At 43.0% G+C, this 15,152-nt stretch overlaps 1 protein-coding gene across 5 annotated transcripts in view; it reads right to left on the minus strand.

The window, feature by feature from the left end:
- Positions 1 to 15,152, minus strand: part of MTUS2 (microtubule associated tumor suppressor candidate 2) — a 270,353-nt gene that overhangs the window by 86,214 nt on the left and 168,987 nt on the right. The gene's annotated exons all lie outside the window — the stretch shown is intronic.

Raw genomic sequence — 15,152 nt, forward strand, 5'->3', positions numbered from 1 at the left:
GTACCTTCTTGTTTTATGCATCAGAAAAAATGAATTTTAACAAAGGTGAAACACACAAACAAAGGCAAAACAAACAGAACAGCCATTTTCTTCTCATAAAAGTAGTCTCCAAAATTAAGTTTTTAGTAGGGATTACAGATGCACAGACATTTGGTATTGATACAACCAACCGCTGTCATCAGGCCAGTGGTATTTATCTTCAGTGGCTTACAAGTATCTCTATGCTTGGCTAGCCTTAGAGTACCCATCTCTTAAGCCCCTTAACAGTTTGTGGTCTTCTGTGGGATCATTAGTACATTCATGTCCAATCTGAATTAAAACCAGAGTGAGTCAGGGTCCCGAAAGGAAATATCCTGAGACCCTGTGACCAGTGGGGAATTGAAGTCCATATATGAAAGATAGGGGAAAAAAGCAACACCTGTATTTAGTATTCATGTTTGCCACTTCTGTGGCCACAATTAACTCAGCAAATAAGGGATTAATTTGCCCTAAAGAAAGGGCTAAAATTGGACCAGCCACTCTACAGTCCCTTTCCAATGAGCCCAAAGGAGACATTTGCGAAGTTCCCTTCTAGGAAGACCTGAACCACTTTCAAGAGGTGCCTATTTGTCTATGCTGATTAGAAAAGAAAAGAAAGTCTATGGTGAATACTTCAAACTGAGAAATTCTAACTTGAAAGTATCTAATTAGGGCAGATGAATCCCAAACCTAATTTGCTTGGGCCTTTAATTTCTCATTTGCAAAAAATTACCATGGCCCATAATATTAAAAGCAATGGTAACAACACTATTAATGCTGCAATGACAAAACTTTTCTCTCTATTCAACTGTAAAATAACTTAAGATCCAGATACTCGTGAAATATTATAATACTTGATTTCATTATTTTGCTAAGTAACAAAGAACCCAAGAGGCAGCGAGTTGCAAGTAAAAGAGGACAAATATGTACTGCTGATACAGTCATTTGAAGCTGGTTTGACTAACAGTAAGTACCATTTACCATCAGAAGGCTCCTGCGACAGGGAAATATGCTTTGTTTTTAAGCACCTGCTCATATATTAATGCCCAAATAAACTATTTATTTAACTGGGAGTTCTCAGGTGCTTCCATTGAGTGTTGTCATAACTGCTCTGCTGGACTGTAACCTGAGCATCACTTCATCAGTTATTCTGACCAAATAAAGTCTGTGTGCTGAGTGCAAGAAAGCTTCTGCAGCAAGGAATTAGTGAGCCCTCCAAATCCTCTACATTATCAAAGGCAACTTGCAGCTGTTGAGCTTCGCCTTAATGAGTCGATCTTCTCTAAAATACAGGATATTGCAGGGTTAATTCTTTTAAAGCATGAAGCCATTGGGTGAAATCACAGCATATGGTTTCATTCAGCAAGTCTAATTTTGTAACCATAAAATATTAAGTAACCAAACTGAGGCTTATAATTAAAGAGTATGGAAGTAGGCTTGGTATAAGGAACAGGCTGCTTGTGACTGACCAGCTTTGTATCTTAACTGGGAAAGACATTTTAGCACCAGCATTTTTTGGAAGAAAAAAAAAAGAATGAAATGACCAGTCACTTATTTCTGTATTTCAGTAAAGAGCAATTTACTTTCCACCCACAAGGAAGATATATTGCATGATTAGATGAAAGAGATTAAACTAAATTAATTGGATGTTATGGGATTAAAAAAAAATAACAGAAAAACATGTGTTTGTTATAATCTGATTAAAGGGATTTTTTAGAGTAGAAACAAGCAATTTCCCTTCATGTACCAGTCCCACTATCATTAACATACAGTTTCTGCTTCCAAACTCAAATGTAAATAGTAAAAAAAAAAACAAACAAAGTAAATAGTAATAAAAGGCAAAGCTTCTGGTTTACCAGAAGAAAGATGCCACCAATAAAATGAAAATACAGCTGCCACCACTGGAAAAATGTTACTTTTGCAAGAGATGCTACTTTATGAGCAAAGAAGGGGATGACTCTTTTCCTTTTGGATCCCAGATTCCAATCACAAGGTTGGAAAGGACCTACAAGGTCATGTAGTCCAACCATCCACCCATCATCATTGCTACCACAAGCCACTAAACCATATCTCGTAGCTCCTCATCCAGACGCCTCTTGAACGCTGCCAGGGATGGCGACTCCACCACCTCCCTGGGCAGCCATTCCAGTGCCTGACCACCCTGAGAGAAAAAGGTTTTCCTTATGTCCAATCTAAATCTCCTCTGGTACAACTTGTGGCCATTTCCTCGGGTCCCGTTTGTTGCCTGGGAGAAGAGGCCAAACCCCTCCTCATCACAGCCTCCCTTCAGGAAGCTGCAGATAGGATAGGACATAGGGAAGAAACTTTCAGGCCTCTGCATGCCGAATTCAAGAACTGCACATCTTCTGAAGCACAGGAATCTAAACAAACCTTAAAAAAATGTGCAGAGAAAGGCACTCATTTTGTGCGAGAAAAAAATGGTTTATTAAAAAAAAAAAACACATCATTTTTTAAATAAATAAATGCCTTCAAAAAGGCATTGTGATAATATGAATGATGACATCCTTACTGAGCATGTACTCAGTTTAACAAAAAAAGGGTAGCAACCTCCCTGTTTCAGGAGAAAGAAAAGGCTTCAGATTTAGAAAGCTGCAACTGAAGTGAGCGTGAATTATTTTAAAATAAGCAACATTCAAGAGCCATCAATTAAGGCAGACAACATGTAGGCCATAATCAGTTGAAAACCACTTCATTAGGAAACTCAGGATGACTGAAAAGGTTAGCTGAAGCAAGTGGGAGACCTTTTGGGCTATCAGTAGTACACCGTTCTGCAAAAGCTGCCGTCAAACGCAGCTGCAGAAAGTACAGAAGAGACTGCTTCAGATTTGCAGCTTAATATTAGACCTGAAAACACCTCTGATGGAATCTGATGCAGACATCTCAATTCAGAATGCAGGGAGTCCAGCAAGGTGAGCCATGAATATCCACTTCCCATTTGGCTTTAAAACCAGATGACAGAACGGCCAACAGAAGGAAATGAACAGGAGATGCTGCTTTATGGTTCAGTGCTCTTGCATGGTGTTCAACAGTCCATTTTTCTTTACTCCAACTGCTGAGTAAATGTTGGAGTTGTACTCTTTAAGGTCAGAAACTGACCCCACACACAGTACAAACCCTGTAAATGGTGCTCAGAAACCTCAGTGCTAAGCCCCGGCACTGGTGGCAGGCACACACATTTCTTTCCTCAGCTCATGGACTTTTTGCTCTAAATGGAGAGAGGGGAACTCCTCTCTCCATTGCCATTTGCTCACAGATCCCAAAGTCCCCACCAATTGGATCAGGGAGAAAATCCTCACATCTAATAAATCTAATGATCATTTGGATCCTGAGGACTGAATAGACACCTAAGGCATGACATTTGTGCCTACATTACCTTGCTTTCCTTTAGACCATACTGATGGGTTATAACACCCCTATTCCATGTATAAACACATACACGTAATATAAGGTTATCAGCCTTCTGGCATGTAAGTCCTTCCCTTCAAGCTTCACACATTAAAACTTAATCCCCGGCTTCATGGCAATGAAAAAAGCCTCAAGGGCTGTTTCCTGAGCATCTCCACACTGTTCCTATGTGATGTAAGTCTGGGCAATTATATATCTTGGTTAACAGCTACAGAAAAGTTATCAGAGCAAGTAGAGAGTGAGAACTGGCTGCAGTTTTTGTGAGCTGTCTGAACAGTGGTAAGTCTCACAGATTCTTCTCAAAAAGGGTGCATGATTTCCTCTTGTGAGCGTTGTTGTGTGTCTAAACATGCACCTCTGACAATAAATAAATAAATAAGCCAAAACATGGTGTTTTTAAAATGAAGAATACTGGTAATTAAAAATCAGCACAGACTCAGGCTCATTCTTGCACAACTGGAAACTGATAAGGAAAGTAGTTCAGCAAAACCAAAGAATGGCCGATATTTTCCCAGAAGTTTATTTTTGCAGAGGTAGATCACCAGCACAAATACGATTGAGCCCAGCTTCTCCCACCTGAGCAGCGCTCACACCTTTGAATTATTTCTGAAGAGAAGCTGTGGATGCCCCATCTCTGGAGGTGTTCAAGGCCAGGTTGGATGGGGCCCTGGGCAGCATGACCTGGTGGGTGGTGACAGGCCCATGGCAGTGGGGTTGGAACTGTATGATCTGTAAGATCCCCTCCAACCTAAAGCACTCGGTGGTTCTATGAAATCAGTCTTGGAGCTCCCCTTCACCTCATGAATACCTGTGTATACATCGTCTCCTCTCCTCATGCTACATTTGTCCCAGCAGGTACCACCATTCTGTTTCCTCTTCACATTCATATAATGCGCCTCGTGTCCTTCAAGGTCTGCCACAACTCCCTGAGCCACAGGCATTACAGCTCTCTCATCCTGCTTTCAAAAGCAGCAGAGGCTACAGCTGTAAAAAACTGCAACCCATCCGTAGAGACACCTCCCACCCTTACTGCCTTCAAAGCACTCTCCTTACTGGTCTGTTTTGGTGGACCTGCCATTCTGCAATATGAGATCTTCAGCAAAAACAGGCCTGCATGCTCTCAGTACAACTCTAGGAGACAAAAAAGTCTTGCCATAAAACAACAACGTCTTGATGCATCCTTCCTTTGCTTTTCCTTCTTCTCTCCTCCCTGCCCTGTTGCTCACTGGGTCTTGTGCATGCAGGGCACTGCACAAAGGAGGAAGACACCACTTACAGTCTCATTCAAGGCTCCCAGTAGTGCATTTTCTGCACCAGTGTGCCTCATGTTTCCCATAGCTATGCCATTGGCCCTGCTATGACAGACCAGCACAATGGTCAAGCTAGTACATCCAAAGTACCTGGGATGAAATCCTACGCTTGGAAATTCAACAGGAGATGCTAAATCAACTTCTGTAGCAATTCAGTCTGTCTCAGCTTTTGCAGCCTTACTGACCTAATTCCACACATATTACTTGCATATGATAGCTTACTTTGGTATCTCTGAAGTAAGACCTCTTCCTTCCCTTTATGGGTAGGATGTGACACCAAGCAAACATAATTTTCTGTTGGAAAGAACTGTACTTTCCAAGGACTTTAGAGATGACATTCCAGAGTCCTCTTTAACACTGAAAGGTGCCCCCCAAGACCCAAGAACAGTGCAAACCACACATTGCACAGCGACTCTTTTGTCTTTTCCATATACGTTACTCCCTCCGTTTTCCTCCATCACCCCAAACAAATCTCACAGCTATGACTTTTGCTGCTACCTGTTTCCCACTTCTAGCATGTACAGTGTCTAATTTGTTTGTTGGCTTGAATAATTTACACATCTGCACAGCCAGGATCTGAGCACAAAGTGTTTATGTGAGGTCGCAGGCAGGAAAGATGAGAGACGGCCTCTTTGATCCAACCACCTTTGTGCTGAGTGACTCATTACCATGACTCTTTCGCTCTTGTTTGCTGTCTTAAATTGTGTGCAAGGTTCAAAGCAGTGACAATCCTTCCAGAGTAGGGAGTAAGGAGCTCAGAGGCATCGAAACTGTGTAAATATCTGTGTAGACATCATCAATATTTAGCAACCAAAAAAGTCAGAACAAGCAGGTTTTAAAAAAGCTAGTGTTACTACAACGAAGCAACAAAGGAAGCAAATCTTTTCTGGTGCTACCACTAGCAATCCTGAACCTGCTCAGACACAACACTGCAGAACAACAGACGGCAACATAAAGCTGTCACACGCTTGTTTTTCAAGGAGGCTGAAAAGCTAAGAGCAAAGGCAGGGCAAGTGCAAAGGCACCCAGTCCTCAAGTCAGCATCCTACAGCATGACCTTGTGCTGACTTGGCCCTGTCTCCCCCCAGTACATGTAGGATTACAACAGATTTCTGCAAAACAAAACAAAACAAAAAAAGGTGTGATAATCACTCAGAAAACCCCGTATGTAAAAACTCTCTCCCTTGCCCACTCCCTGGTGTTGAACCCAAGGTTGCAGGCCCAAACGCACCCACCTGCTCCCATGATCTGGTCCATCTGGTTGAGTCAGAGGGTGCTGGGCTGTGAGGAGGACAGGGTGCCTGCTGCCATCCTGGCAGCACAGCGCTTGCAGCTCGACAGGCACAAGCCTATGGTTCCTGTAGGGCTGGGCTGTGCTTGCTGGCTGCTCACAGGGAATGGGGAGGAGGATGCGGCAGGGCCTACACCTCCTCACCTGCTCCATCCAGACTTTCAGCGTTTTGCTACCTGTATTTTCCTTCCTGTCCTCACGGGCATGCCCCGGGCATTCATCTCTGTTGTCCCACTGCTGCTGCACATAATACTAGTGAAGCATGCTCCTTGGCTTTGGGAAATACATCTGCACATTCCCCTTAGCCCAGCAGAAGGACTTGGTTGTGACCCCTTACTCACAGAGAGAGCTGTCACTTAAGTCAATTAATGGGGAAAAAACATGGGGAGTGGTGTCTGGAGAGGATCACAAACAGGTTCACAGTCTTCTTGGGGCTCTGTCGAAGTAAGATTGCTGCCTTGCACATATCTGTACACTAATAGCTTGGCTTGACTTTCACAGTGGAGTAATGCTTCTCCAAAAAGTGGCAAAATCTCCAGATGCTGTATTTGCTAACCCCAGCATTGTGCTCCTTGGTGTGTCTGCTGCCCATGTTTGTAATTAAAGCATGGGTGTTATTATGGAGACACATCCGTCTATGAAAAAAGCATTTTTTAAAAGAGATAATGAAGACTATACAGTCAAATAAATATGCTTATCCATGAGCAAAGTCCTTGGGATTAAAATGAGGCTCAGGTCATGATCCTTCATCAAGCCAGGCGTCTGTCCAATGTACACAGGGAAGACGTGTGGGTCTCCAAGGGAGGTGTGATCCTGCTGAGAACATATCTTTAAATGTTGGGCTGCACTCTGCTCCTAAAAGTACTGAGCACAACTATGACTGTGGAAATCCCTGAGGATACTGATATCCTTCCTATGCTACAGCACTTCTTTGGCCACTGTACAACTAGTCAAGTACTACAGCACAAAGGAAACCTATACCAGTGCACAGCCTCATCTTCTCTGGCTTTGGGCATACAGAGAATAAAAACCTCTTTCACTGACCGTGGCACAGTGTTTGCTTAGCCAACCCTTTCCTCTCCTTTTGCAAAAGAGGTTAAGCAGTTTACAGTCTTAGACATCAGCAGTGAATAACCACACCACGACCTACTGTTCGGTCACTTTCCTAGGAAAACCACATTGAAATGAGTTGATATAAACTCCTTTGGAGAACTGCAAAAGACACTAGAAATTTAATTCAAATTCACACTTAATGAAAAAATGAATCATTGCAGAGGTAGAGAGCAAAATTAGAGAGAAGTTCATAATATATTCAATGGAGTCATACGAATGGCATGGGTCTTGTACACATTTAAATACATTGGTTAGAATGACTGATATCGAACACTGCATCTACACACAGAAAAATGCAGATTTGATGAGGTAGAATAATGTGGGTGTAAGGCAGCAGGAAGCATATTACAGAGTAATATAAATGATTTGCAAAATAATTTTTTATAGCACTGCTGTTGGATGCTTTGGTATATACCATGTGGTCTGTGACCTGTAAAACAGCTTTAGCCAACACCACTCACTGTGGCCAAGTGTTTGAGCGGCTTCTGGATTTTTAGTGGCCTTGTCATAATTTAAAATAAATTGGTTGGACAGAGTAAAGTAAATTCAACAATGGTGAAAATACGTCATATTACCAAAGTGGAACGCTGACACTGAATTTAAATTACATCCAAAATGTCTCATCAAGTAACAGACAATTCATCATAACAATATTCCCTCAATTGAAAATGTTAGTAATTAGGCTGAAGTAGAATCATAGAAAGGCTTGGGCTGGAAGGTACCTTAAAGATCATCTAGTAATATCATGTCCCCATGTTTCACATATTTTCTCCTGAAGTTTGAATGAAGAAATTTTGGTCATAACATCACTCGCTTTGGCTAATCTCTACCCAAGAGTCACAGACCTAACTATTAGACAGTTGATAAAGGAAGAAGTACATGTATTCCAGAAAATTACAGTGAGAATGCTTCTTCCTCAGGCTACAGAAGCTGTGGTGCAAGCATGGGGGTATGCAGATGCCTGTGGGGTCAATCACTGCAGATACAAAACAGAAAAGCACCAGTGGAAGGTCTGTCCCTGTATTGCTGCAGATGAGAAATGAGAAATGAGCTGAAATCCAAGACGTGTTCTTCCTCCAGTGTTCATCCTTCAGCATGACACTATCAAAGGAAGTCCCTCGATTTCGTCCTCAAACACTTGTAGATTTCATTTTCTACTTCTCTGTGCAACCTTGTAGGCTGAGTTGAAAGCCATAATCTGAAATGACATCTATGCTGCTCAGAATTTTATCCACTTCACTTCTGGTTTTCACCCACAAATAAAGCAGCTCTCATGAAGAATGAAGCTATCACCAAGACAAAAAAAAAAAAAAAAAAAAAAAAAAAAAAAGTGCCTGAGCTGTAAGGACAGGATAAAAACCAATCACAGCTTTTGAGAAAGGAGGCAAATAAGCATACAGAAATAAAATCCTCCAGTGGGATTTGACCAATATTGCACACCCAAACCTTGCTATAATGTCCTTTACTTTTTTTTTTTTTTTTGTCTCCATTAATATATGGCAGAAGGAGACTCTTTTCCTTCCCAGCTGTTTCCCAGGCTTTCTCACTGTGTCATACATGTAGGTAAGGCAGCTGTTCCAAAATTACTTTCTGCTACTTCCTAATCCACCTGGGGATATATTTGTAATCTGTGTCATTTTTACCACAGTGTTGAATATTTCAACATTTTCAACCCCAAAGAGCAGCAGGTCAACCTCCACAAATGCAACAGACATCAAAAATATAGAAAACATTATATATCATAGAATTATAGAATGGTTTGGCTGGAATGGACACTTAAGATGAACTAGTTCCAAACCCCTGCTATAGGAAGGGACACCATCCTCTAGACCAGGTTGCTCAAAGCCCCATCCAGCCTAGTCTTGAATGTCTCTGGGGGTGGGAGCATCTACAACCTCTCTGGGCAACCTGTTGCAGTGTCTCACCACCTTCAAAGTAAAGAATTTCTTCCCTCATATCTAGTCTAAATCTACTCTCTTCCAGTTTAAAATAATTTCCTCTTGTCCTGTTGCTATATGTCCTTATAAAAAGTGCCTCCCCAGCTTTCCTGTAGTCCTGCTTCAGGTACTGGGAGGCCACTATAAGGTCCCTCCAGAACCTTCTCTTTTCCAGGCTGAAGAGCCCCAGCTCTCTCAGCCTGTCCCCATAGGGGAGGTGCTCCAGCCCTCTGATCGTCTTTGTGTCCCTCCTCTAGATCCGCTTCAACAGCTCCGTGTCCTTCTTGTGCTGGGGGCTCCAGAACTGGACGCAGTACTCCAGGTGGGGTCTCACAAGAGCAGAGCTGAGGGGCAGAATCACCTCCCTTGACATGCTGGTCATGCTTCTCTTGATGAAACCCAGGATACAGTTGGCCTTCTGGGCTGCAAGCACACATTGCTGGCTCATGCTGAGTCTTTCATCAACTGACATAACCAAATCCTTCTCCTCAGGGCTGCTCTCAAGCCATTCTCCACTCAACCTGTATCTGTTCTTGGGATTGTCCTGACCCAGGTGCAGGACCTTGCACTTGGCCTTGCTGAACTTCATGAGGTTGGCATAGTCCCACCTCTCAAGCCTGTCCAGATCCCCCTGGATGGTATCCCTTCCCTCTAACGTGTCAACTGTACCACTCAGCTTGGTGTCATCTGCAAACTTCTTCAGTGTGCACCTTCGATATGCCCTAAGGCACATGAGGAACATCCACCTCATCTACACTTTCTAAAGAAGGTTCTCCTTACCCTGAACAAGGACTTAGATTTAGGGGCACAGACTGTGTAAATACCTATCAGAGTACAAGATGAAAACCCAGTGGGTACTACTGTTCATCAGAAAACATCCTACACAGAAAAGGTAAAAAACATCAACAAACAATTTGGCTTGTAAGAGATTATCACAATTTAAAATAATTTTCCTATTACATCCCTCTTTTATTTCAATGTGTTAATTGTAACATCAAAAGCACAATTCTTGGATAGGAGAGTACAAGACTATGCCAGAGACCCCTAAGTGCAAAATGTGCTAAGTGCCAACTGCAGCAGGCTGCTGTCCCTTTCAGCAACTGAATCCCACACCAGGAACACCAGTCCAGGCATCCTACAGCCAATGCACCTCCACTGAACACACTGGATACCCTCCCAAAAACGGACCACTCCAGAACAAGACACCTTGAATAAACTGGCAGAGGACAGAGATACCCAGTTGTCAGTGGGAAGTGTGTTTTCATAGAATAACTGCTCTTTCTCTGACTTCTCAGCCCTTCAAAAGCTGAGCCTAGGACATGAAATTCCTAACTCGAGTGGGAAGTTGAAATTATGGACTCAGTGGAGAAGGTGGCTTGATGGTACATGACAATTTCTCTCATTCTCACCTAAACACTTGCTATTTCATAGAATCATAGAATCATAGAATGGCCTGGGTTGAAAAGGACCACAATGATCATCTAGTTTCAACCCCCCTGCTATGTGCACGTTCGCCAACCACCAGACCAGGCTGCCCAGAGCCACATCCAGCCTGGCCTTGAATGCCTCCAGGGATGGGGCATCCACAACCTCCTTGGGCAACCTGTTCCAGTGTGTCACAGCCCTCTGGGTGAAAAACTTCTTCCTAATATCTAACCTAAACCTCCCCTGTCCCAGTTTAAAACTATTCCCCCTTGTCCTATCACTATCCACCCTAGTAAACAGCCATTCCCCTTCCTGTTTATACGCTCCCTTCAAGTACTGGAAGGCCACAATGAGGTCTCCCTGGAGCGTTCTCTTCCCCAAGCTAAACAAGCCCAGTTCCCTCAGCCTTTCTTTGTAGGAGAGGTGCTCCAGCCCTCTGATCATCTTAGTGGCCCTCCTCTGCACCCTCTCCAAGAGCTCCACATCTTTCCTGTACTGGGGGCCCCAGGCCTGGACGCAGTACTCCAGATGGGGCCTCACAGGAGCTGATATTTCCCAGATAGTTATTACTTTTCTTTCCATTAGAAGAACTAGCACCTTTTTCACCTCTCTCTTATCTAATATCCACATCCAGCCTTCAAATGCCAGGGATGTTTTTTTTTTTAAATTGTCTATTAACATAATAAATGTAAGATGAAAGTAGTTTATATATAGCTTAAAGTTTATGACAACTATTTCAGTGTCTGCAACACTGCTTTTATTTTTTCCCAATTATTAGTCTAATAAATAGTATTACATTTCCCTGTAAATTACTGCCTTCTTTTATATACTCGTATCACCCTGGCTATAAGAATACAAATATTTCAGCTTACAAAACCATCAAATCACGTTTCCAAAATAACATTCGCGTGGGTTTTAAGAAACACCAGTGCATTCTCAAAACACAGAACCATGCAGATGCTCAGTGCCTCCTGCAGAGGCACAGCCACAGCAGGTACCAACCCAGCCGGTGCTCTTTTGTGATATAAATGGGGTGACGTGGCCACGCAATATTTCCAAGGTTTTCCTTTTTTATTTTACCTTTAAAATGCATTTCTTGCCTCAGCCTGCCAGGCCTCTGACTTAATAGCATTTGAAGGCATTCAGGACACAATGTGAGAACTTGTCATTTCTCAAGTTTCGAGCATGGAGAAGGGAAGGGAGGGAGGGAGGGAGGAGGGCTGCCCACAGAGGCCAGGGGAGCACTGAGGACACGTGCAAACTCTGACAGTTCTAGCACCAGGGAATAAAGCTGGTTTCAAAGTGAGCCATGTAGCTAGGGCAGTAAATAAATACATAGCCAATTTTTTCTCTTTTTGGGTTGAATCAGATAGATGTTCTAGATTGAAAGATAGATTCTTGCTCCATCGTTTTTCATGCTACATCTGTATCCCCTTTCACACTGTGTGAAAACAGAGAACGGAGAATGATTTTGCAAAATGATGTTGGCAGAGGCATTTCAGCCCATGAGGCCTATAATTAACTGCTGCCCATTTTGTCCAAGATAGTGTTATTTTCTCTCTTAGCTTTGACAATCATTTTCCTCACTGCACCACAATTCCTTCTATTTATTGCCTTTGCAACAGTGCTGTGAAAGCTGCATTTAGTTTTCTGTTTCTAATACAATTCAAGAGAATATCACAGCTTAACCACAGCAAATCCCTAGCTTTGACCCTTTGATGTTTTAAGAGCAAATTCTTAGAAACATAGGATTACAGAATGGTTTGGGTTGGAAGGGACCTTAAAGCCCATCCAGTTCCAACTCCCTGCTGTGGGCTGGGTGCCACCCACCAGCTCAGGCTGCCCAGGGCTCCATCCAACCTGGCCTTGAGGACCTCCAGGGATGGGGCACCCCAAGCTTTTCTGGACAGTCTGTGCCAGTGCCTCACTGCCCTTTCAGTAAAGAATTTCACCCTAGCATCTAACCTGAATCTTCCCTCTTTCAGTTCAAGTTCAGTCTCAGTTTGTTCCAGGCTCTGAAAACTTCTTGCAGACTCACCATTCAGGACTAGCTATGCTATACGAGCATGGCCCTTGCATGCCACAGTACTGTTCCAGAACCACGGAACCATGGAAGCAGACACTCTCACGTTGTGTATGTGGGACTTCAAAGGACTGTTAGTTCTATTACCCCTACTCTTGCAGTTACCCTTTCAATTTTTTGCAGTTTTGCTAAAAGCAAAATTGCACATTGCAAAATTGCAGATTGCACTGTGGTCGCTTACGCTCACCTGCAGCAGCCAAAGGCCACACATTCTGAAACGTAGGAAGCAAAAGATCAATTCAAGACACAAGTAACGCCAACACTGACAGGCATAGAATATCAGTTATCAAAGCAGCACAGAGCCAGTCCCACCAGACCGATCTGCTTAAAGATCTTACAGCATTTACTTGTTATCAATTCCAAATGAATCACTCCTTTCAGTTGAGCATACATACACTAATGAGTCCAAAGCCATGAACCAGAGAGGGAGTAATTGCCCAGCTCCTCAGATTAGCATTGATTCAACAATTCACTTATTTTCAATCAAACATAATATTTACAAAGTGCAGAAGAAGTACCTATGCTAGGTTAAATAAAATGATCTGAAATTTAAACAAGCTCCGTGCATCAGAAAATAGCATTACCTTTTTCAGACTTGAAAACTTACAGTGAACTGCAATGCATGACCCCTTACACCATCATGCTTCTAAGAAACATCACCTGATCTATTAAACCAGAACAGCACAATCATTTTGGACTCTATTTTACTAAGGGTTCCAGAAGATAAACACTAGTTACGTTACAAATAAATCGTATCAGTGATGTCCATGCCTTTCAGCTCAGAAAAGCTACTCAAGATGCCTCTCCTGTAATTGTCTTTCCTGAAATAATCTTCCAGCTGGTGGCTCATGATATGATTCATTGGAAGACTGTCAGTGGCAATTTCACAAACACGTGATGACAGAGCAGAAGGTAAGTTGGGAAGATTACACTGTCACAGCATTGTCATGCAGAAGTTAATAAAGCGCTGCTGCCATTTCACTTAATATCAATAACAGTCTGTGGATATTACCAGAGATTTTCAGCCACTTACTGTCCAATAAGCATCATATAACCACCCTGATTTTCACAGCACAGGCTTCAGTCCAGAACAGAAATTGGGGATTATATGCCATCCTTACAGCTTTTTTGGGGTTGATACACAGCATTTGCTTTAAATTTGGTTAACGTGAGAAGCAGTTGGGAACATGAGAAATACAGCAAGCACAGACCATGCATTCATGCATTTCCTGAGGACTCACAGAGCCCGGCTGCAAGTCAGGAGGATGCAAGAAGAGAAGGCACGGGCACACAGGCAGGACAGCTGTGCAGGGGGGTCACAGAAATATTCATCACTGCAGGATATGGACAGCCAGAAAAAAGAGACAAGTGGTAGCAATGAGCCTACATGCTCCTAAGTCCTGCCTATCCTTGTTTTTCTGGGATGATATGGAGATGTCAAGGGTGACCATGAAATTCAAGAGAAATTTGGAATTCTGGGTATCTCTGTCAAACCAGAGCAATGGAGATTGTCTCTTTGGATGCTGTCTCAGGCTGCTCATAGCAGCTCTTTCCAAAGCTATGTGATACAGGGAGAGAGGAAGAAGATAATGCCAGGGTAGACAAATCCATTAAATAGACACAGTTACTCCCACAGTTCTGTAAGTGTGGTTACTATGGGCTGAAATCTCTCCTTCCTAACCTGTTGATGTATCACAGTAGGTGCTGATTCTTCACGTAACGTCAGTGGATATCTTTCTGATGGTGATGTGGTCTTCCAGCCCTGAAGGTAATCAACCCCCCAGAAGAAGTTTGCTCAGCCCCTGTGTATTGATGGGGCTCACTCCATTTGTGTCTCTCCAGGTCTGATCCTTGCATTTCCAAAATGCCACAATCAGTCTTTCACAGTAACTCCCAGTTACTTGAAGACAAGTCACGCTGCTAACATGCACATTGTTACATGGAGAAATTACCAAAAATCACATTTCTGAATCTCCCGAGACTGAGAAAAATATCCTTTTGGGGGAATGTGGTTGAGAAACCATAAATGTGCTTGATCTTCACAACAATTGCTGAAAACTTAACAAATATAAAATGAATATAGTATGATATATAAAGTAAAACTAGGGAAAATATGGGCCTGCTGCTGAATGAGGCTCCTGGTAGTGAAGGACATTGAGAAGGTACAGCTGTTGAATTCCTTCTTTGCTTCAGTCTTTACCACTAAGACTGTCCCTCAAGTATCCCAGACCCTAGAGGTAAAAGAGAGAGTCTGGAGAAAGAAAGACTTCCCCTTTGTCAAGGAGGATCTAGCCAGAGATCATCTAGGCAAACCAGATGCACACAAATCCATGGGCCATGATGGAATGCACACATAAGTGCCAAGGGAGATGGCAGAAGTGATGGCCAGCCCACCCTCTATCACCCTTGTAAGGCAACAGATAACAGGAGTGGTGCCTGAGGACTGGAGGAAAGCCAGAATCACTCCAGTCTTCAAAAGGGCAAGAAGGAGGAGCTGGGAAACTACAGGCCAATCAGCCTCACCTCCTCTAGGAAGATGAAGGGGCAGC

The sequence above is a fragment of the Gallus gallus genome, chromosome 1 (assembly GCF_016699485.2).
Source record: "Gallus gallus isolate bGalGal1 chromosome 1, bGalGal1.mat.broiler.GRCg7b, whole genome shotgun sequence".
Classification (NCBI taxonomy): Eukaryota; Metazoa; Chordata; class Aves; order Galliformes; family Phasianidae; genus Gallus; species Gallus gallus.